General features: G+C 53.5%; 1 protein-coding gene across 6 annotated transcripts in view; it reads right to left on the reverse strand.

The window, feature by feature from the left end:
* The window catches only part of ZNF710 (zinc finger protein 710), a 66,634-nt gene that overhangs the window by 16,123 nt on the left and 27,470 nt on the right, over positions 1–23,041 (reverse strand). Inside the window, exon 3 of one of the 6 annotated variants that reach the window (XM_032622031.1) lies at positions 20,134–20,191. The exons of the other annotated variants lie outside the window; for them this stretch is intronic. The gene's annotated coding sequence lies outside the window, so the exon portion shown is untranslated. The remainder of the gene's footprint in view (positions 1–20,133; positions 20,192–23,041) is intronic. 6 annotated transcript variants of the gene reach the window in all.

The raw sequence follows: 23,041 nt of genomic DNA on the forward strand, positions 1-23,041 counted from the left end.
ACAGGGCCAGGGAGTGGGAAACTGGTGGCTCTGCAACCCTGGTGCCATTATTCCCCCCCTCCTGGGCCATCTTTTTGGTCCCCCCCCTTCTCAGAGGCCACAACTCTCCCGTTTTATGTCCTGGCACAGGCTGCTCAGGGCAGGACGAGAGCCCACCAGGTGTGCCCCACCTGTGTGCCAGGGCGGGCCCCACACCTCAAGGACCCTTTTGTCATCTTCCTGGGCCCCCCGTGGCGCCTCCTTTCTCAGGGCAAGGCCTCTCTCCCCCCTCTTGTGCCGTGGGTTCAGAACAAAAGCTCTCTACGATGTCCAAGAGAAAGGGGAGCTCAGACCGCCCCGGGCTCTGCACAGCCTGGACTATGAGATGAGGGGCCATCAGAGCTGATGCAGCTCAGCCTCCTACCAGGACACCCTAGGTCCCCAGGGTGGAGAGAAAGGAAATGGCAAAGGCAGGGAAATAGAGGAAATGGAATCACTGCCTGATTGTAGTTTAAAGACTTGCACTGGGAGTAGGGGGAAGGGAGGCCATAGCAGAAAGAGAGAGAGAGAGAGAGAGAGAGAGAGAGAGAGAGAGAAGGGCTGTGGAGGCCAAGAAACAAAAGCAGGGGAGGGGGAGGGGAAGGAGTAGAGTGGAGAGAAAGGAGGGGACTGTCAGTGACACCAGAAGCCCAGGGCTGCCCTACTTCCCAGGGCTTAGCATCACCCCCTCCCAAGCCTGAGAGCCAGGCCAGCCCTGGGGAGTGACCCAAGTCTCATCCCCTGAGGCCCAGCAGGAGGTCTCCCCAACCCAGGCAGGGACCCAGGTCCTCCAGACCTCTCACTGTTGCTTCATCTATTGCTGTACTATGGTTCCTGTAAACACTGACACAAGCTTGTCAAATGAATTAACGAGTGACTTGCTATGTGACCCTGGACAAGTCACCTGACCCTTCAGGGTCTCGGTTTCTTCATCTGTAAGATGGACACAAGAGGCTTCTTGGAACCTTGAGGGCAGGTTAATCCATTGGCTTACCTGCCTGTCTTCCAGGGTCCCCTCCCCAAGACGAGACCTTTTCTCATCCACACTGCTTTAAAAGATCCTTTTCTCTCACTGAGACCCCCTTCAAGCACCAGAGGGAGGGTCAGGGAGCTCAGAGTAGCTCTGGAACACAGAGAGTGGGGCAGAGCACTTGAGGCCTGGTCTGGCCTGGGGCTGGCGAGACAGGAGCCATTTGGAAGGAAGAACCAATAGGGCCTGGTGACCACCTGGCTATGCTTTTCCTCATGCTCACCACCAGGACATCTCAAACTTAAGACACAGGAATGCTCTGGGGCTTCTATGAGCCCAGACTTGGGATGTCACCAAGCACCCTGATGACTATTTTTGAGGGCCTAGCAGGGACTGCTCCCTGACACAGGCCCCACAGTGCCCCGGGCTTCTGCTAGGGGGAAACGTTCGCCCCTTGGCTTTGAACCACCAGGCGACTCTGAGGCTGTGGTCTCCAGTCCTGCCACTGAATCACTGACTCAACACACCTGCCAGGTGCTGGGTGCCATTCTTGGTCCTGGGGATACAGTAGAAAGCATGATAAGCTCCCAACCTCAGGGAGCTGCTCTGAGCGAGCTCAGTCTAAAACCTGAAGCGCCAGGATCTTTGGGAGGTAGGAGGTGCAGCGCTGGGGTTGGGTGGGGACAGGCCCAGTGGAGCAGCCCCTGGGTCCTGAAAAACTGAACCCAGAGTAGGGTAGAACAGGTAGCTGGGCCCGGGGAGGGGAAAAGGAGGTCCAGGTACGCACACAGCTGTAAAAAAATACACAAAACAAAAAAAACCCCCAAAACAAACAAACCACTCACGGGACTTCAACTTATAGCAAAACCACCCTCTTTGTTTCCTCTCATGTCCCCCTGATGGTAGACTTAAGGGTAAACTCTGCTCACATCCCATGAAAGGAAGAGGAAGCGAAAGCAAAAGCTGGAGGTTTGTGCAAACCTCAGAGCTCCTTGCACAGTCTCACTTCTGTCCAGCCCACAAGGCCTCACTCGACTCAGCAGCTCCAGGCCCAGCACTGACGAGGCAGCTGGGTTGGGGGTGGGGTGGCCAAGGGGGAAGTGTATGAGTCTCCTTCTTATAGGGGCCTCTCTCTGCCTCAGCTTCCCCTTTTCTCTGTGGACAGATTTGCTAAGCCCTGCCTCCAGAGGCCAGAGTGGCTGGGCCACCAACCCACAAACCACAGGAGGACCTGACGTTCACCATGTATGGCTACTTCCTTTTCCAGAAAAGGAAACTGAGGCTCAGGGAGGGGAAGGGACTGGTCCAAGGTCGCACAGTGAAATGCTGGTAAAGCAGGTCTCCGCCCCAGAAGCCCACCCTCAGCCACATGGCCTATAGGATGAAGTTTCTGTGCCTTAGCTGACTGCCCAAGGCTGTCCCCAGCCAAGCTCTACCTGACCCTCCTTTAAGCCTTCCTGTCCCTCTGCATCACTCACACACACACACAAACACAGACATACATGGAGCTGTTTCCTACCTCGGGGCCTTTGCACAGCCTGACTCCCCTGCCAGGACTTGCCCTTCCCTTGCACTGGGTGAATATCCCTTCATCTTTTCGGAGTCAGTGCAGGCACTGCCTCCTGGGAGATATTCCTTAGCCAGGGGCAGGGCGAGGGCCTCTTCCACAGCCTGAGAACATCAAGTTAATTTTACATGTGGCTAGGCTGGGTGCCCAGTTGTTTGGCCAAACGCTAATCTCTTGATAGATGTTGCTGTGAGCCACATAGCAACACATCTACAATCTGTTGACTTTAGCAGATTACCCTCCTTATTGTGGGCAGGTCTTATCTAATCAGTTGAAGTTTTCAGAGAAAAACGGAAGTTTCCCAGAGAAGAAGGAATTCTGCTTCAAGACTGTTATCACAGAAATCCTGCCTGGGTCTCCAGCCTGCCAGCCTGCCCTGCAGATTTTGGACTTGCCAGCCTCCACAATCGTGTGAGCCAATTCCTTAAAATAAATCTCTCTGTGTGTGTATATATCCTGCTGGTTCTGTTTCTCTAGAGAACGCTGATAAAATCATGTTGATTCATAGTTGTATCTGTTTATGGGCCATCTCCCCCACCAGACATCCACCCCAGAGGATGGTGACTGCAGGGAGGGGCAGAGAGGGCCCAGCAGCGGAGCGTCCGGAGAGAAAGATGCCAGGGCAGGGAAACGGGAAGGGAGGAAGCCTAGTCGTCGAGGACCCGGAACGAGTGAATGAATGAATGAATGAATGAATGAGACTGAGGGGAAATCCTTGCCTCCTTGCAGAAGAGTTCTACAAATGCTGGGTTCTTCCCCACGCCCTGACCCATCTCACCTCCAGGACAGTCCCGCCTCCTCCCTGGGGTGGTCTCCAGGCTGCACAGAGAAAGCCCAGGAGCACTGAGGTCCCTCCAGCCCTATGACAGCGAGGACTGTTCTGAAAGCGCTTCCCCTCCTGCTCTCCCAGGCCTGGGGCACCGAGACCCATCCTGGGAGCCACACCTTTGCCTCTACAAGCTGAGGTGAGCTGGGCTGAGGCACTCCTGGCTGCCACAGAGCGGCCACTGTGTGAGGGCCCCTCCTCCAGGGAGGTCACAGGGACCCCTAAATCCTAGGAAAGGAGGGATGGAGTCCCCATGGCGAGAGGCACAATCTTGGCCGCTGTATTCATGAGACCTCACAATTCAAACTCCTCCAAGGGCAGAGACACTGGCTCCACAGGGTCCGACTGGCATTGTTTGATGAGAGCACCAGCGTCCGGGCCTCACCCCAGGCCAGTTAAACCAGAATCTCTGGGTCTGGAGCCTGGACAGTGTATTTCCCCCAAACAACCCCAATTTATTCTGATTCTCGAAATTAATTGGTAAGAGCTGACAAGCACTCTCACGTGACCTGGCCTTGAAGGCCAAGCAGGTTCCTCTCTTGGAAACGCGGCTACGCACCAAGCCTTACACTCTCAACCAAAGACTACGTGAAGGCATGCCGTGAGGTGGAGTCGGGACCAGGGGGCAGAGACCCTAAGCAAGCCGGGCCGAGGAGGAGGGAGCAAGTGTGTCCAGAGAAGCAAGCCTGTGGGCTCCTGGGGAGCCCTGGTCCCTGGATGGGGCCAGCCCCTGCTGCCGGCCTGGGGAACCCTCGCTGACCCGTGTCCTGAGGAAAACTGAGTGGGTCCCTGACCCTTGTAGAAATGAGCCCAGACTAGCAGGGCATCTGCCACACTAACTGCTAGGGGCAAACGCTGAGCTTCCCGCAGAGCTGCACACTGAGCACATGTCCACTTCCTGTGGATGCGGGTAAAGGAGTGATGTGATGCCTCTCATTTGAAGTCACCAGGTACCCAGAAGCCGTGGGCCCTGGGTCCTCCTGCCTGACCCCTCACTTGTCACAAAGGAGGAAAGCTGGGCTCTCCCACAGCAGGACAGTGGCCTCACTGAAGGTCCTTTGCCCAGGCCACTTTGGCTGTGTACCCTTGAGGCTGGTCTTAGAATCTTCATCAGCAGGGTTGGAAGGAACTTTGGGGACCCTCCTGTGCAATGCTGTCATTTTACAGATGTGGAAATTGAGGCCCCCAAGGCTCCCAGCCCACAATGGGGACCAAACTGAGAGCTCTTGATTCCCGGTGCATTTCCATCCATCCATCCATCCATCCACGTCAAACATGGCAGCCACCCCACATACTTGGGCTCCCCTACCAGGCTGTTGGCCTGCATCAAGTCCAGACACGTTACCAAAGACCTGTAAGAACTTGCTTGATTGGCCCCCTGCTTATGTGGCAACTTCACAGCACTTTGCTTGTCCCCTTACTCATCACCCTCCAGCCACGTGGGCTTTCCTCATTTTCTATAATAGACTTTCCTGCATGAGGCCTTTTCACATGCTGTTCCCCGTGCCTAGAATGCTGTTCCTTGTCCCTCATCCTTCAGCTTTCAATCAGGCATCCCTTGCTCAGGAACCTTCCCTGACGCCCCTCTCCCCAACCGGGTCTGGACCCCCAAGTTCTAAGCAGTTATAAGGTTAATACTTTTCCTTCCTGGGCTTTATCACAATTTTTAATGACAGATTTGATTGTGTAAGTACTCGCTCAATGTCTGGTGTCCCCATTAGATCACAGATTCTACAAGAGGACAGAGAACTCGTCCGTGTGCTCACAGTGCATTCCTAGCAGAGTGCACGTACAGAATGAATTGTTGCTCTTTTGAGAATATCCATATTCAAGTGCAAAGAAAAAAGAGGCCCCTTGCCGAGCCCCAGGTGGAAATCCCCAAGTCTGTACTTCCTTTCCCTGAACTTCAGGACTAGTCCCTGTTCCCAGGGGAAAGGACAGCAGGTCTCATGTTTCTGGAAGGCTCTGTGTCTTTTCTCCAATTCCAGAAGCAAAAAGCACATCTATCCTCCAAACAAGTACACTCTGCTGGACCCAAAGATCACCAGTTTAATGTTAACAGGGAAAAACAAATAAAACTTGGGCTCACAAGTTCACAGACAAAGATAAGAACCACAAATGAAGGAACAATGGGAGCATTTATTGGGCTTGGACTTTGTCAGGCCCACGTGCAATTTCTAGGCTTCTAGGCAGCCCTCTGGGGTTGGGAGTACCATTTCCGTTTTACGGTTGTGGAAACTGAGGCTTAAAGAGTGGCAGTCCCTGACAGGTAGGGTAGAGAAGACCCCAGCTGGGTCAGCCCCGGGGGGCCCAGGCCCAGCTCTCTCCACCCTACCACCTTTGCGCGAGGATGAGTTTTCTGGGTCCGGTCTTATTCCCTTGCCAACCTCAGTTTCTCCACACCGGGGCCTGATTCAGACCTGGAAGCCCCTCATGGCTTCCCTTCCTCCTCCCTGAGCCTTGTCTCAGGCCCCGCCCGCACTGAGCTCTCAGCCCTCTCCATCCTGTCTTCCTCTCCCTCCTTCCGTTTCCGTGGCAACCCCATCCTCCGCTCTGCCACTCGGTCCTGCATTCCCATCTCTTTCTTTCCTCTTTCATCTCTCCCCTCATCGCAGTGTATAGTCCAAATCCCTCCCTGTCCTTTGCTTCTGGTCTCTAGTCCCTTTTACTCGCCTTTTATCTCTTTCAATGTTCTCTTGGCATCTCAGGGCGACACTTATTTATCTCTTTGCTTAAAAAAAAAAAAAAGAAAGAAAGAAAGAAAGGAGAAAAAAAGAAACCCCATTTCATCAGGCCGAGCCTTCTTTCTCTTGGGTTCTCTCCAAGGGCTAGACTCAGACAGATCCCAGAATGGACCCCCTGCCTTGCCACCATGCAGGCCCTCTACTGACCTCACTTACCGCAGGGAGGAAGGAAACACAGATGGGAGGTGTCCAGGGGGCGAGGGCTCATTGGGGGAAGGCACCCTAAGGGGCTTGGCCCTGCTCCTCTGAGGCCAGGCTAGGGGAGGTGCCAGAGGTCCCCTCGGGAGAGAACAAGGCCGGACCTAGACCCAGGGCTAAGTGGGGGCCCAGCATCCCTCTGCAGGAATTCACTGCAGTTCAGGGAAAGTCCACACATACACTGCCCCATGCCCCATACCTCCTCCAGGCTCCACCCTGCCTTGTGTGAATGCATGAATGGGACACAGGGCCTGGCTCAAGGCTGGGGCACACAGCAATGCTCAAGGTACCCAGCTCCCCTCACTCCAAACAGGATAGTGAGATTCACACCCATTCTTCAAAATTCACTCTTTCGCTGTGATCCTAAATGGCCTCTGAGAAAAGGAAGCACCCACTTGTGGGCTGTCCGACCCATGTCTCTGTCTCCACTGTTTAAGGCAGGAGGAAGGGTTGTCAGTTTTTTCTAACTTCTTTTTAGCCATCGTTAACTGAGCTTATACTAACGAACAGGCACACGATCCAGGCCATCCCAGGGAGATGAGCATTTTAATTTTCATTTTACAGATGAGCAAACTGGGGCTTGGAAAAGCTGTTACTCGTCCAAGTCACAGAGCCAATAGGAGGTAAAGGTGGGATCTGAGCAGGTTAAAATCATGCTCTTCCCCTTTTTCTTTCCTTTTTCCTGTGTCCCCCGGAGGGGAGGGTCACGCCAATCCTGCGCCCAGCCTCCCCAGCCCCTGCCTTCTACATTTCTGTGTTTAATCTGGAGTGATCAGAAGTGACAAGAGAAACAGATTTACCACAGAAAACAAAGCAAGGCGATCGTGGCTGGGGCCCCAGTGTCTCAAAGCGACAGAGAGAACACAGGGGCTTGTGGAAAATGGTATCAAGTCCCCTGGGAAACCAAAACCACATGGAGAAGAAAGGGGCCCTGAACCTTCAGGAGCCCCACAGGCAGTGTGAGCGTCTGCTGGAGCTGTGATGTGTTGTTGACCAGGGGGGAAGTATCAGTGGCCGCTAAGTCCTGGGACCCAAAGGCCCCCCTGGAGTAGCCCCGGCCAGCCCTGTCAGGGGCGGCTGGCAAGGCCCGGCCCCAGGACGCAGCAAAGCCCAGGAACCCAGGCCTGCCAAGCCCAGGGAGGTGTCAATGACACGACAGCTCTGCTTCTCCCCTAAAGGGCTGGCTTAGCACCTCAGGAACTCTGGGAGCAGGGTCCGAGGAGGAAGAGATGGGAAGCAACAGAGGGGGAGGGGGAACGGGGAAGGACAGCCCCTCACGCCGCAAACAAACAGAGCGTAAAGGAACCCGGCTCTCGGTCTGGCAGGCCTGGCCGGCCTCCCCATCTCTGCCACATATGAGCTGGGCGGCCTTGGGCAAGTTCCTCAACCTCCCCGGGACTTGGTTTCCTTGCTGTAAGACGGGGACAGTGATATGAAAAGGATCCATCACATACTGAGCCCTTCCTTCTGGCCAGGCTTGTGCCTGATGAAATCATGTACAGAAAGCATGCCATCTTGATAACAAACCCACTTTACAGAGGAGGAAACCAAGGCATAGAGGAGTTGAGTGACTCATCCAAGGTCACCAGATACACGAGAGGAGTAAGTGGAGTTCAGGTTTCATTCTTGGGTCAACTTAAGTGCTCTTTCAGGTAAAGGAAACAAGGGAAATACAGGTATCCATGAGGAATAGGTTCCAGGACCCTGGTGGATACCAAAATCTGCAAATGTTCAAGTCCCTTATATAAACTGGTATAGTACAGTCAGCCCGACTGAGACGAGTTTGATAACAAGGCTGGTGCATAGTAAGGACTCAATTACTGGGAGCTGTTGCTATTGTTATCATTCCGTTCATCATCCACTCCCTGGGCCAGGCTGGTGCTGGCTGCTGGCGGGACACAAAGTTCCCTGCTCTCAGGGACCTCACATGTTGGTTAGAGAGACAAGACTAAGAACCATGAAACAGGACAGCAAGATATCAGAGAAGAAATAAGCACAAAATGCATGGGGTACCACAAAAGGACAGAGTAATCGCTTTTTTTTAAATTTAAGGGGTCAGGGACATTCTTGCATGTAAACCAGCACTTTGGGAGTCAACAGAGACTCAGAGCATGGGCAGCAGGGGTCCAGCCCCACCCCCTTACACACTGGTTTGGGTGAGCCTCAGTCCCCTCATCTGTAACACGGGATGATGGTCCCACTTCCCAGAACTGAGCCCATTAGCCCAATGAGCATGTTCTGTGGTATGCAGTACACAAAGGTTGTGCGGAGGGGATGGGGAAGCCTAGAGATGGGAGAACCTGGCTGGGAAGCCCCCTCCCCCATCTGATGCAGCCAGAGATGAAGGGAAGGTAAAAACGCAGAAGAGCAGTGGGCCGAGAACAGCCGAGGAGTGTGGCCTGGCCTCTCCTCTCTCACAGCAGCCAGCGTGATTCATCCCCAGCCTCCATCCCAGCAGCGTCCCTGGCAGCGTCTGCCTCCTGAAGCTGATGCTGTAATCAACATTTATTTTGCAGTCACCCACACACCCAAGTCGAGTACAGATTTATGCCAGGAGAGGAGTAAAGAATGCCTCTCTCATTCACGTAATGCCTCCATGTATCTCCTGAGGGGAGGGACAGCTGGGGAAACATTTAGGCTGAGTGTACACACGCAGACATCAGACGCATACAGCTGTCCATGCAAGCTATCATCAGCGGCAAGCAGGAACACCGTGCAGCCCATTCTTTCCTTAGTCACCTAATGAACCACACTTTCACACAGTGAGATGTGGGTCAGGACCCACATGATGGGTGGATGCCCGTGGTCTTGAGTACTTTGCAGTCCAGCTGGGAGGATGCATGTGGGGGCATGGGGCAGCCCACGATGCAGACATGAGATAAAAGGTTTAGGGGAGACTGTGGAGAGAAGGCAGGGGGAAGAGGACGGGGGCACCGCAGACAGGCCCTGCTGGGGTCTGTACACTACCAGGAGCTAACAGGGAGGGGGAATCTCATCCGCAGGCTGGACGAGAGGTGGGAGGAGAACCGGAGGGCAGTGGGGCCTGGGAGGGTCTTGAGGGCAGGTCCCTCGAGGAGGGTGGGTCCACAGACATCAGAGGAGAAGGTGCTCAGGGTGGCCAGCTCAGCCCCGAGTGGGAACTGGTTTCCTCTTTGATCTGGATCATAAAGGATGACTCTGAGGCCCATTAGAAGACCTCACCTTGGGACTTCCCTGGCGGTCCAGTGGTTACAACTCCAGGCTCCCAATGCAGGGGGCCGGGGTTCGATCCCTGATCAGGGATCCATGCCGCAACTAAGAGCCTGCACGCTGCAACTAAGACCCGGCACACTGCAGCCAAATATATATATATATATATATATATACACACACACACACACACAGAGAACTCACTTACAGAAGGCTGAGCTCTGGGCCATGTGTCCCCAGCCGCTAAAGTTCAAATGCATGTGGTGTGTGACCCAAAGGCCAAAATGATTTAAATGGAGGTGACCATTATAAAACAAGCAAATTGTCTGGCCATCGCTAGAGATGTTTGCGGTGGACTTGGAAGGTTTCCTCACCACTCTCCCTGTGGTGGGGACAGCCTGTGGGGTTGAGGGTCCTCAGGGCAGGCCGTGGAATGCAGGGTGGGGCCCCTTGGCTGAGGGCAGCAGGAAGGTCTGGAGTGAGCTAGGCCACTTCCTGGCTGTAAGTCCTTGAGCAAGTTGCTTCATCTCTCAGAGCCTCAGATTCCTCAACTGCAAAATGGGAATGACAGCTGCCTTTCCCACAGGATGGCCAAGATGATGTGAGTGAAAGTACCTGGCACAGGTGCTGCCATTTGATAAATGGTAATTTTTCGCTTTTACCATTGCAACATATGTAAACACACAATGTGAATCACCTACGGTCCCGAAATATTTGATATTTTCTTACTGTCACTAAAAATATCTGTCATAAATCCCACAAAGGAGTGGTAAGTGCATGAACATTTGGAAAAATCAGCTATTTTGAGGAAGAAAAAGTAACCAAATCAGGTGCAAGGGGAGAGATGCTGGAATTGAACCCCGTCTCGAAGGAAGGTTCTAGCTCAAGTTTTTGGCCCACACAAGAACCCCTGGGTTGGCTGAGGGGGCCGTGAGAGTCCCTTGGGCCCCAGAACCCAGAGTGGAGCCGTGGAGAGGTGGGAAGACCTTTCCTGGGACACGTGGAGAAGTCTTCATCACAGATGCCAGATGTTTTCTTTTTCGTGAAATTTTGCAACTCAACGGGGTAGCTCAAAAGACCAAATTTCTAAGAGAATTACAAAACCCAACTCTCCTCACCAGAATGTAGTCTCTTTCTGGGATCACTGGGCACCTTCTCAGTCTCACCACTAATAGCTGGGATGACTCACCCTTAGCAAACAGAGCCCCGATAGGTCACAGGGTGAAGGGGAGATTCCGAGAATAAGACCCCTGTTCTGGCCTCAATCCCTTGAAACTAAAATGCCCAGGAGGCTTCTTGTGTGAAGACCATGCATGCTTACATGTGCACCGGCCAGGAGGCAGGCAAGGGTCAGGAACACTCAGGACCTCCTCCGAGAGGCTCAGTGGATTCCCTCCTCCAAACACCCCCAGATCTGAGTGTCAAAGTGCACAATGAAACAAGTTCTTCTGGGACCCAGAAACACAGGCTGGGCAGGGGAACGAGCACACCCACCTCCACGGGCAGAGCCCTCAACGGCTTACAAAGTCCTTTCCAGGTACAATGCCACTGGGTCCTCCTCACCTGGTCTGAGCAGCCAGCCGTATGGGCAGCACTTGTGTGGGCAGTGCTCTTATTCCCATTCGACAGGTGGCAAAATCCTGATGTTAGTGGACTGGCTGACGGTCCTGAGAGCTACAGTGCCAGCCTGTGCCGACTCTCAGCGCATTATCTAATAGCGACCACAGTCTGTGTGGTTGGTACTGGTACCACCCCCCTCATTCTACGTATAAGGAAACTGAGGCACGGAAAGGTTAAGAACGCCTTTATAACAGTGCGCTCCCTGTGACTGCTTCCACAGAGATGAGCAGCAGCATTTAGAAACGTTTACAGCAATTTGACGTTGCTATGGTATCTAGGCAAGGTTGATAAGTTATCAGTCTGCAAGGATTAGAAATAATAATAATAGTTTAAAAACAGGTTGAGAAGTACTGGTTTAGTGTCCAGACTCTGGAATCTGAAGGCTTGAGTTTGAATCTCACCTCTGCTACCTCCCATCATTGTGACTATTTCTCCTGACTAAAGGGGGAGTGGTGCTGACAGCACCTGCCTCACAAATGAAAATATTCAAAGCGCTTATAGCAGAACCTGGCAGCCTGTTTGCTACTATTATTAGCATTCGGAAACTTGTCTGGGGCCACAAAGAGACTTACTAGAAGAGCCAGCTCCTTGCCGCCAGGTCTTAAAGGGGGGATTGACCATCAGGCCCTCTGCCACCCTGGAATCGGGGGACCCAGGAAACATGTCTGTCTCCGAAGCCTGTTCACAAATACAGACCCTCTTGCTCCTGCCAGGAGCGAGCTGCCTTCACAGGCTCCCCTTTCATCTCTAGGCCAGGGTGCTGTGGTTGCCTTAATGGGGTGTAAGGAGATGTTCTTGTCCAAACTGGAAAAACCTGATGAGCAGCCAGGCCCGCCCTGGCAGGCTTGGGTTTGGCAGCAAGGTGTCTTAAGAGGCTGGCAGGGCCAGGGGGGCAGTGGTAGCACCCAGGGAGATGCTGCAAGGGATGGTGTCTGCTCGCTGGGTATCTCCATCCCTTCTCTGGAGTACAAATCCCTACATCCATGGAGGCAGGATTTGCTACCTCCACCCACACAGCTCACCTGTCTCGGTCACCCAGACTCAGAGGGAGGACACAGCCTCTTCCCAGCCCTTTGGAGCCCCAGGCTGTCCTCCTCCCGAAGGGTATGTCATCCACTGAACTTGCACACAGTAGGTGCTCCACCCGTGTCCCCTGAATAAACCATCCTTCGGGGGGTTCAGATCCACCTCCCTGACGTTCTTCCTCCAATGAGCCTTCTCATTGTCCCCACCTGTCCTGCTCATGCCACCCTCTGTGCCTGGTGCTGACTTGTCCTTCTACCTTCCTCCATGGATGTGGCTGGGGCCCTGTCCCAGTTTTGCTTGGGGGGGGGGGGTCCTGTGCCCTGAGTGGGTAGGGGATGGGGCCCTCCTTTTTGGGGGGGCTCTCCAATTACACAGCACTTGGCTGCTAAGGACAAATTCAATTGACACTTCAACAAACATTTATGAGGGACTTCCCTGGCAGTCCAGTGGTTAAGACTCCGCGCTTCCAATGCAGGGAGCACGAGTTTGATCCCTGGTTGGGGAACTAAGATCCCACATGCCACGTAGTGCGGCCAAAAAAAAAAGAAAATATAAAACAAACATTTATGAAGCGCCTACTACGGGCCAGCTGTGCCGGGTGGGATGGAGATACAGGGCTTACCCCTGGGAGGTTCCCTTCCACCCAGACCTCAAGGCCTGGCAGCTTGTGCCAGGACACTCGGGCCTGGAGCCCAAGCTCCACCTCACCCAGGACACACACCCCAGGGCTCCTTCCCAGAGATCCCTGTGTCTCTCCAGGTGCCCTGGCCCCGTCCTGGGGTCCCTGGGCAATTGTGAGCTAGACTGAGGTCCCTATGTCCCGGGGACCAGAGCTGCAGACTTGGCCCTTTGTCTTGTGTTCTGAAAGGGTGCAAAGGGACTTCCAGACCTGCAGACTGAGGCCGTCCCTCCACAGGGAAGAAATAGGACCCCAGACCTCACCCCTCTGTCCTCCAGGCCTGCCCCGGCCTCTCAGGCAGCCCTGCTCCTCTCACATGGCTTTCGATGTCTAGGTGCAGCCCCTGACACTCCCCAATTTCTTGCCTTCTCTCCACCTCCTGAACGGGGGTCGGGTCCCCGTCCTCCATCGCCTCCTCCACCCCTGCTCTCTGTCTCCTCTACTGAAGCTAAACTGTCCTCTGGAAGGTGACAGGTGAGCCCTGCAAACAGAGGCTCTGATTTGGGTCTTCTCCCCGACAAGGCAACAGCTGCCTCCCCACCTTGGCTCCGGCCGGTCGCGCTGCCCTCTATCTCTGCCTCTCCTTTGCCTCCTTCATCAGGCCTTGGCCTCTGCTTTCTCGTCCTACAGGGGTTCCCTTGGAGAAAGCCTTTCCCCTGTGTTTCAACTCTCACCTCCGTGCTGATGCCACCAGACCCACGCCTCTACCTGGGCCCTGCAACGTTCCCTAGACGTCAGACCTTCAATCAGTCAGCACCTGTCTAAACCCCAAGGATCACTCGGCTCCTTGGAGCCAGCCACTTCTGCCAGCTCCCTCCTTTCTGCTGTCCCAGTTTTCCAGCCTCCTCTCCAGGACTCCAGGGCCAGCCAAGGCAGGCCCGCTGTCTCCACAGCCGGGGCCATGCCAGACAACCATGAGGCCGCGTGTGAACCTGGCCTTCCTCCCCGTGCTCAGCCCTGCCCCAGGGTCCCACGGTCTCCCTGAGCCCTCCCCTGGCCAGAAGGCCAGGCTCCCACAGAGGAGGGAGGTCTGGGGGCTCTTCATCCACCTCTGGCCCTCACCTTCACATCAAGGCCCGCCCTGGGGCCACGCAGAAAGGGAGCCCGTCCCCAGGGCTGTGTCTGCATCCTGCAGGCGGTGCCACCAGGTCTGTAGCCAACTGTCCTGGTGACCCATTCAGGAACTGCCTGACCTGTGATGAACAGCTTCCTCTGGTCTGATGGAGACCCTTCCCCAACAGCCTTCCCTCTCAAAGGAGGAGCCCAGAGTAAGCCGGTGTCGTGCATGGTGGTTCTTTTTTACACATTTAGAGCGCGGGGGGAAATGAAAACATCCACATTCTCCGTTCCTCAAATAAACCGACTTCCCTACTCATCCCGTCCCTTGGAAACAGAAGCACCATTCAAAAAGAAAAAGGAAAATAGAATTTTAAAAAAAAAGAGAGAAAAAAAGAGGCAAAAAGAAAAAAAAAAGCAACTGAATAGAAAAAGAAGAAAAGGGACAAAAAAAGAGAAGGAGAAGAGAGCGGTCCCCGAGGGAGCTGGTGAGCGCTGAGAATGAAAGGCAGAAAAGTGAAGGGAAGGAAAGCAGAGATACAAAGGGGAAGAGAAAGACAGAAGCTTTGAAAGAAAGAATGTTCCAGCGTGAATACAGCATGCAGGGGAGAAGGGAGCACTTGAAAAGGAGCAGCCAGACGCAGTGACCCCTCATTCACAGAAGGTGCCAATCACCGGGACAATGCAGACCCTTTTTTCTTTTCTCCTTCTCTCCTTTCTGGGGAGAGAGGGAGGGAGGGAGAGGCTGGGAACTGCAAGTTAATTCCTAAAAGTACAGAAAATAAATGCAGTTCCCCTGGAGAAGCATCAAAGGGCTGCTTTAAAGGCTTCCCCCGAAACTCACTACACCCACAAGAGAAGTGCTCCCTCTCGGGGAGCGGGGGGCACAGGCCGGCGGCCATCAGCTTAATTTCAGGGTCAGCCGCCCCTGCACTGTCCTGGCCACCCCGCTGTGGCTCCTCCCACTGGGTCCCGGGTGAGCCAAGGCCAGGAGAGCCTCAGGCCGCGACACTGTGGGTAAAGCCTGGCCTCCGTGGGCAGCTTGGCCCTCTTGGTTCTCCTGCTCTAGTCTGAGAGTTTGAGAGCCCAGGTAGGAGCGCAAAGGAGGAGGGTCTGAGCGAGGCAGCTGTTCTGGCTGGAGGCCAGCCTGGGCCGTGTCCGCTCAGGAGGCACTGGATACCAGTGGAGGGAATGACATTTTGAATCGGCCCTGGGACGGGGTGTCCTCTCCTGGGACTGCTTCAAGGAAGCCCAGTGCCTGCTCAGGCCAGGCCGTGGTTCCAGGAGAGCGAGAGGGTGGTGGGTTCGTCCGCTTCACTGGCTGCCAACTGTTGGATCAGTGTCCTTACAAGGGAGGGGCCTCTGTGGGCACTGTGGGCACATCACAGATCAGCACTCTGCTGAGTTGGCCAAGACCCAAGGACTAAAACACATGTAGGTGCACCGAACTATCTCAAGTCCCTCTTTCGAAACAGGCCTGGACCTGGACTCTGTCCTTCCCTCTTTCCTGCAGGCAGACATCGGTTATGACGGGGTGTCTACCACGTGTGGGGCCTGTGCTATGCTCTGGGGTAAGCAGTGCACAGGATGGTCCCTGCCCGCCTACGACCCTCAGTCTAGTGACCAAATGTCTTCCCAAATGTCCCTCTGAGATCGCAGGTGAACGTCCCTGGCCCCTCTCTTTGTCTTCCCTTCTCTTGCTCTTCCTGTCTCTCAATACTCAGTGAGTCATGATGAAACCTGAAATGGGGTCACCTTTATGCAGAGGTTTCTTTTTCCTTCTGATCATCCAAACGCTGGATAATGAGAAATGCCTGGGAGCAGAGAGGCTGAGTGCAAGAAGACTGATTGGTTTATTGATTGATTGAGCGAGCCTCAACCTCACTCATCTATTGAGCAATCAGTCTGTGCAGAGCTCTGCGGCGTGGGCTGCGATTATAAAGCGACGAGGACCAATCCGAGGCCCTGAGATGCTTGAGGCCAACCTAGTGGGTGATGGGGGTGGGGTGCAGCACAGATCCGGGAATGAAAACCCTGCCTTTGCTAGCTTCACCTGGGAAAGGCTGTTGTTAAGTTGGAACAGGCCCAGAAGGGCCTCCAAACCCAAGAAAGGAAGCCAGGAGAAGGGGGCACACAGAAAATGCAAGGGAACTCAGGGCCAGAAAAGTCACCGAATCACCAGGAGCATATCATCACGCTTGCGTTTCAATCCAACAAATGCGAATTCCACAAATATTTACTGAGCACCTGCTATGTGCCCACCAGCTCCTCGGCATTCCTAGGAAGACAGCAGTGAACAGGACCCAGCGGGGGCGGGGGAGGGGGGGCGGGGGAGGCCACAGGCAAGAAAACAGGCGATTGTATTTAGTGCACTAAGGTCTGTGTGACGGTGACAGCAGGGGGCTATGGGGGCCTAGTGGAGGAGCAGCCTACAGGAGGTGGCAGGCGGGGCAGCGGAGGGGGTGGGTGTGTCAGGGAAGCCTTTTCAGAGGAAGCTGCATGGAGTCTTTTTAATATATCAAAATGAACTAAATTTTCATTTGTTTTGAAGAAGCTTGAAAGAATTTCACTGGTGAAATACCCCAGTGTCCAGAAAACAAAAAAGAACCGATGAATGAACTAATAGATAAAATATCTGACAGATGTTTTCTCGATCTTTTGGTGTACTGGGAAGAATCAGACATAGAGAAAACCAAGCAGGTGAGGACAATAATGAATTCTTTTTTTAAAAAGTAATAGCTCAGGGACTTCCCTGGTGGCGCAGTGGCTGGGAGTCCGCCTGCCAATGCAGGGGACATGGGTTCGAGCCCTGGTCCGGGAAGATCCCACATGCCACATGCCGCAGAGCAACTAAGCCTGTGCACCACAACTACTGAGCCCGCACGCCTAGAGCCCGTGCTCCGCAACAAAGAGAAGCCACCGCAATGAGAAGCCTGCACACTGCAACAGAGTAGCCCCCGTTCGCCACAGCTAGAGAAAGCCCACGCACAGCAATGAAGACCCAATACAACCAAAAAAAAAAAAAAAAAGTAATAGCTCAGTGCTAGGCTCAGCAGTGAACGATATTTATATTGCGAATTTACCCCCAAATCATGATAGAACGATATTAGAAGGAAAGGCAGTAATATGGAGGCAATAGGTAACATCCAAAATTGGTAAATTGAGAAGCAGTAGAATAAACATTTTTTCAGAGTATAGAGGTGAATAACAGAAAGGAGAAACTAAAAGGAATTGAGAACAGTGAACCGGTCTGGAGGGCTGGAGTGGGGGGAGTGAGGTGGGCAGGGGGCCTGCTGCTTTATCCGTGTAAGCCCTTCAGTACTGTTTGACATAAAAAAAAGATGCATATGCATTACTTTGATAAAAGACAAAATTAAATGCAAGCAAACAAGCAAAAGAGGCTTGGCAAAGGAGTCACTGTTAAGTCAAATTGGGATCACTCTGAACTCCTTGGAGGACTCAGCCAAGAAACAGAAAGGGCACCGTGCTTATACGCTTATGAGAATAGAAACTGCTTTGAGAAAGAACAGAATTCAGTGGGCTCCTGCCCAAGATAACACAATTAGGGGGAACAGGACGGAGGGAAAAAATCTTGCGGAAAGAACCTGCAGAATACAGGCATGTGGCTTTAACAACAAGACCCATAGCACGAGGAACCCTTCCCTGGGGGACCAGGAGATCCAGAGACCAGGGTGCGGCTACTTAGCGCTCTCCTGCAGGGGCCCAGGTCCTCAGGGGGTGATTCATGCAGCCGAGTTGGGTGAAGGCAGCACGATCTACATACAGGGAGGGTGGTGGTTGAGCGCGCCAGCCTGAGCCCAGGGACCCTTCACTTCACCCCACCCCAGCCCGAGCTTACACTCAGTGTCATGGCCGCCGCACCCAAAGGGCCCTCGTGCTCTGGCACTCGCACACGTGTTCCTTGTTCCCACCAAACACTCCTGCTGTATGTTACAGTCTTTTCCAAACCTTTTTTTTTTTTTTTTTTTTTTTTTGCGTTACGTGGGCCTCTCACTGTTGTGGCCTCTCCCGTTGCGGAGCACAGGCTCCGGACGCGCAGGCTCAGCGGCCATGGCTCACGGGCTCAGCCGCTCCGCGGCATGTGGGATCCTCCCGGACCGGGGCACGAACCCGCGACCCCTGCATCGGCAGGCGGACTCTCAACCACTGCGCCACCAGGGAAGCCCTCCAAACCTTTTAAACTTGAAACATGTAACAGCCAACGCCCCACTTGTCCAGGGGTCTCCTCTCTGGCAACCTCAAATTCCCCCAAGAATAGAGAATGCAGGGTATTATCCCCAAAAGCACAGAAAGGCTACAAGTAAATCTGAAGCGAGTGCCTCCAAGAGGGGCCTTTGGTGTCACAGTCACTCTTCCCTCTCCATGGGACAGAGCCCCTCACTCACAGCCTTTGGACTCAGTTCTCACAAGCCTGTTTATCTGGCTTCCCGGACCACAGCAGATGCAAGTTGCAAATTAGAAGGAGCAGGGCAGTGGGAGGCATGCCACTGCTGCAGGCTGTAAGAACTGACAGCGAGGGTGCAGGATAAAAAATTCACCAAACGGCAGCCTGGGACCATTTGGGGTGGGGTTAGCAACACCTCAGAACACAGTTCAGGAACTAGACTCACATCCATGACTCAGAGTCATCAAGACAGGTGACAGGTATTCAGCATATTCAACAGTCTCAGTCTAGCACTCCGGGATGCGCGTGTTGGGTCCAGGGCTGAGGTTCGGTGACACCACCTTGTAACTTACCCAGTCCTGGGGCAAACACAACAAAGGCATCAACTCTGCCCAATCTCCCAGATGCCACTGCAGTGGTGGGTCAGCAGGGCTGGGTTCTGGTCCAGTTCTGCCAAAGCCACGCACCTGGGCACAAACTCAACCTCAGAATCCCATCTACTAAATGAAGAGAACGCCTTGCCCAATCAAGCTAGGCTTGCTGTGGGTCAAGTGAAATGCTCTTCATAGTCAACTGAAGCATTTTATGAATATAATGTCATGTTACTAAAGCCCCCTCTTTTTCTGGGTGGCTGGACAGGACATCCCATGACTCACACAGGGGTAGGGGACAAAGGAGTTACCCTCCACTGTACCTTCTGCCTTAGGACTTTTTTTAGACACAACGAAGCAATTATCAGGTGAGTTTCAAAACCATGCAGACTTATACTTGAATGTACTCAATCAGACAAAGTCAGAATCCATTCTACAAGGCCTGCCTGGACTCTTCAAAGCCAATGTCACACACGCACACACAAAACAGGACTGTTCTAGATTAAAAGAAGCTAAGAAAGCATAACCAAATGCAACACATGAGCCTTCTTGGACCAGGAAAAGAACATAAAAAAGACATTTTTGGAGGACAACTGGGAAAATTGGCATAGGACTGTTTATTAGGTGATATTATTATTTTTAAAATTTATTTTATTTATTTATTTATTTTTGGCTGCATTGGGTCTTCGTAGCTGCATGTGGGCTTTTCTCTAGTTGTGATGGGTGGGGGCTACTGTTATTGTGTTGTGTGGGTTTCTCATCGTGGTGGCTTCTCTTGTTGCGGAGCACAGGCTCTGGGCACGTGGGCTTCAGTAGTTGTGGCTCGCGGGCTCTAGAGCGCAGGCTCAGTAGTTGTGGCGCAGGGGCTTAGTTGCTCCGCGGCATGTGGGATCTTTCCGGACCAGAGCTTGAACCCGTTTTCCCTGTTGGCAGGTGGATTCTTAACCACTGCGCCACCAGGGAAGCCCTAGGCAATATTATTGAATAAGGGTAATTTTTAAGGTAATTTTTCTTTCGCTCCTAAAAGATACCTGCTGAAGGATCTTTTCAGGGGTGAACCATCATGCTACCTATAACTCACTTTCATATGATTCAGCAAAACCATTTGAAAGAGAGATAAAAGATAAAACAAACATGGCAAAATGGTAACAACTGTGACCCTAGATGAAGGTTCTTAGCTTTTCTGTTAGGCTTGACATTTTCAAAATAAAAAGTGATGAGGAAACAGACCATGCAGGCGAATTGTGACTGTTCTCTGCATTTGTTGGGCCGATCTTGGTTTGTTACCCAACCTGCCCGATGCAGAAAGTGATGTTCTAATGATGAAGAGATGAGCCACTGCAGTGCTTCCCAATCTGCACAGTTCATGCAGGAAAATATAATGGGGAAATATACTGGCACTGTACACTGGGGTACACAGCCCTGCCCCGCCCAGGTGCCTGAGGGCTAAGGGGAAATCAATACCTGGGCACGGCTTAGTGGCTCCAGCACTCAGCTCAGCATGTTGGCAGGCAAGCCAGGCCTGTGGGTCAAGGAGGGTAGACACTGTCAGGTCCTCACTTGCTTCTCTGCTTCCTCATCGAGTCTTCCCCTGGAGGAAGGGGGGACCTTCTCCCTCAAACCTATCTCCCTACAGGTCTGGAAACGCAACATCCAGATTGTAGTACTTTATGCCTGGGCCCATCACTCCCCAGATCCCGAGTTCTTTGCGGGCAGAAGACAAGGATGCAGACTGTGGGGATTATGAATGCCAAAGATGCTCTATCCGTTAGAACCACAGCACACCTGTTGGAGATCATTCTGACTGTAACGTTCTAGTTAGCCCTCACCTAGCCAGGTGGTGGCCTGAAACTCCTGGCTCTGCTGCCCAGGGGTGGTACTCACTGGTGATCAGGCCTCAGTTTCCCCTTCTGAAGGAGGTCCCTTCCAGCTGACTCTCTAGGGGTCCCATATCTGCTTAGTGCTCCCGTAGTTCATCCTGGTCAGGGCTTAGAGCTGGGTGAAAAAGACAGCCTTCCCATCAACGGAGAAAAATCCTAGAGCATTCCTGTGCTGGGCAAGTCTGGCAACTGCCTCCTGCCGCCTTCCCAAAGTGTTCATAAGCGATTCCTGGACTTGTGGCCCTGGGGGACAAACGCAAACACCCAGGATGGTCCACCTCCAGAGACTGGTAATTTTTAAAAGCCCCTCTGATGATCTAAATGTGACCAGGGTGGAGTCCATCTCCCAGGGGACCAGGTCCTTAGAACTGAGCCAGACTTTTAATTCAGTCCCGCTGCCCCTCCCCACCCCCAGCTGTTCCTGATGCCCACCTTCGGAAGTCTGCCATCCCTCTCCTTCTCCCCACCATCTGAGACTTCTTGCATTCTTCAAGACACTTGTGGCTCAAGTGTCCCTTTAGAACCCCAGGCTGCCTGCCTCTCCGGAGGGCAAGGCCGTGAAGGCCACACATAGGATCTGGTGCCTTTCACAGGCATCGGGAAACCAGAGGGGCTTTTAGGAGAGGATATATCATGATCCGATGGCTGTTTCGAAAATCCTTCTGGTTACTGTGTGGAGACGGTGAGGGAAGGCCAGGACAGTGTCCCACTGGGCTTATCTACTTAACCCCTTGTAGCACCCTGCCCCCCAGCTCCAGGCCTGCATGGAAGCGTGGCAGCTGCTGCCTTGGGAGCCATGGCCAGGTCTGTCCCCAGGGCTCATGCGTGTCACGAGGAAGAACGGAGCAGGCTTTCTTTCCACTGTGACCAGTACTGCTGATAGCTGACTGTGGGGTGGAGGCAGTGAGTGACGAATGCTAACAGTGAGAATTCATCCCAGGCTCCCAGTGGGCAGAGACCATCTGGACAGAACCAGAGGCCACTGAAGGGACGTCCGTCATCCCTTGGTGGGGGAAGATGCTTGCTTGGACCACTCCAGAGAGAGGCTTTGGAAATCCAAGGAGCACTCTCCCTTTGCCCTTCAAAGGGACATTGAACTCAAACGGCACCAAATGAATGGGTGGAAAATGTTATACAGCAAACATGGGAAGGGTTTTCCCCCAGATAAAAGCAATGGAAGGAGGAAGAGAGAAATAGAGGTGGAGGGAGGGGGGAGGGCAGCAAGGATGGAGGGGAGGAGAGAAAGAAGAAGGAGGGATGGGAGGGAGGGAGGGAGGGTCTCAGAGCTTTCTCAGGTTACAGAGAAAGGGGGAAGCAGGGGCTGCAGGAACAGAAAAGAGAAGTTGAAGTGGGAGTCACTCCGACCCTTGAGAAGAGCTGCCCATGGGGCAGAGTGGGGACAGCGTGTCTCAGAACTCGCAGCTGGTTTGGATGTAAAGTCCCTCCTCTACCCAAGAGAAGCCTCACACAGAAGTTCACAAGGCTGGGCAACGCTGACCTCAGGGTGCCATCCCATGGGGCCCCAGGCATCATGCTCTGCTGTGGCCGTCTAGGAATTTGTACTAATTCTCAAACAAGGGGCCCTCATTTCCATTTTGCACCAGGCCCTGTGCAAATTATGTAGCCAGTTCTGGCTGACCTTTCCAAAGGACGTTTTGCTACAAAGGCAGAAGCAGGAAGGCCGGGGGCCGGCTCTGGCTGCTCTCCCTGTTTGCTAACCAAATACTCGCCCAGCGTTGTTGACTCAGCCACCAGGTAATAGTAAGCACAGGGCTCCCCACCTCAGCTGAAGAGCCTGACTCTGGTGAAATGTGCGCGGAGCTGTGCCTGTGCGTGTGCTGTAAGTGTAAGCGTTCAAGAGGCTGAGAGGGGGACTTCCCTGGTGGTCCAGCAGTTAAGACTCCATGCTCCCAATGCAGGGGGCCCGGGTTCGATCCCTGGTCAGGGAACTAGATCCCACACGCGTGCCGCAACGAAGATCCTGCGTGCCACAACTAAGACCCGGCGCAGCCAAATAAATAAATAAATATTTTTTAAAAAAAGAGATTGGGGCTTCCCTGGTGGCGCAGTGGTTGAGGGTCTGCCTGCCGATGCAGGGGACGTGGGTTCGTGCCCTGGTCCGGGAGGATCCCACATGCCGCGGAGCGGCTGGGCCCATGGGCCATGGCCGCTGAGCCTGCGTGTCTGGAGCCTGTTGCTCCGCAGCGGAGAGGCCACAGCAGTGACAGGCCCGCGTACCGCAAAAAAAAAAAAAAAAGAGAGATTGTGAGTGTCTGCTACACACCAGGCACCAAGGGGTCCTGACCTCGGCACTGCGTGCAGAAAGCATGGCCCTGCTGAGGCTGACAGCCAGCCTGACAAAACCAGCCCAGTCCCGGGAGACCTGCCTTCCAGGTGGTTGGCGGCTGAGGAGGCATCAGGACCTCCTCGCCTCCGGATCCTCCACCGTGGCGGATGCCATCTGGGTTGTTTGGGACCACGACTATGCCTTG

The sequence above is a fragment of the Phocoena sinus genome, chromosome 2 (assembly GCF_008692025.1).
Source record: "Phocoena sinus isolate mPhoSin1 chromosome 2, mPhoSin1.pri, whole genome shotgun sequence".
Classification (NCBI taxonomy): Eukaryota; Metazoa; Chordata; class Mammalia; order Artiodactyla; family Phocoenidae; genus Phocoena; species Phocoena sinus.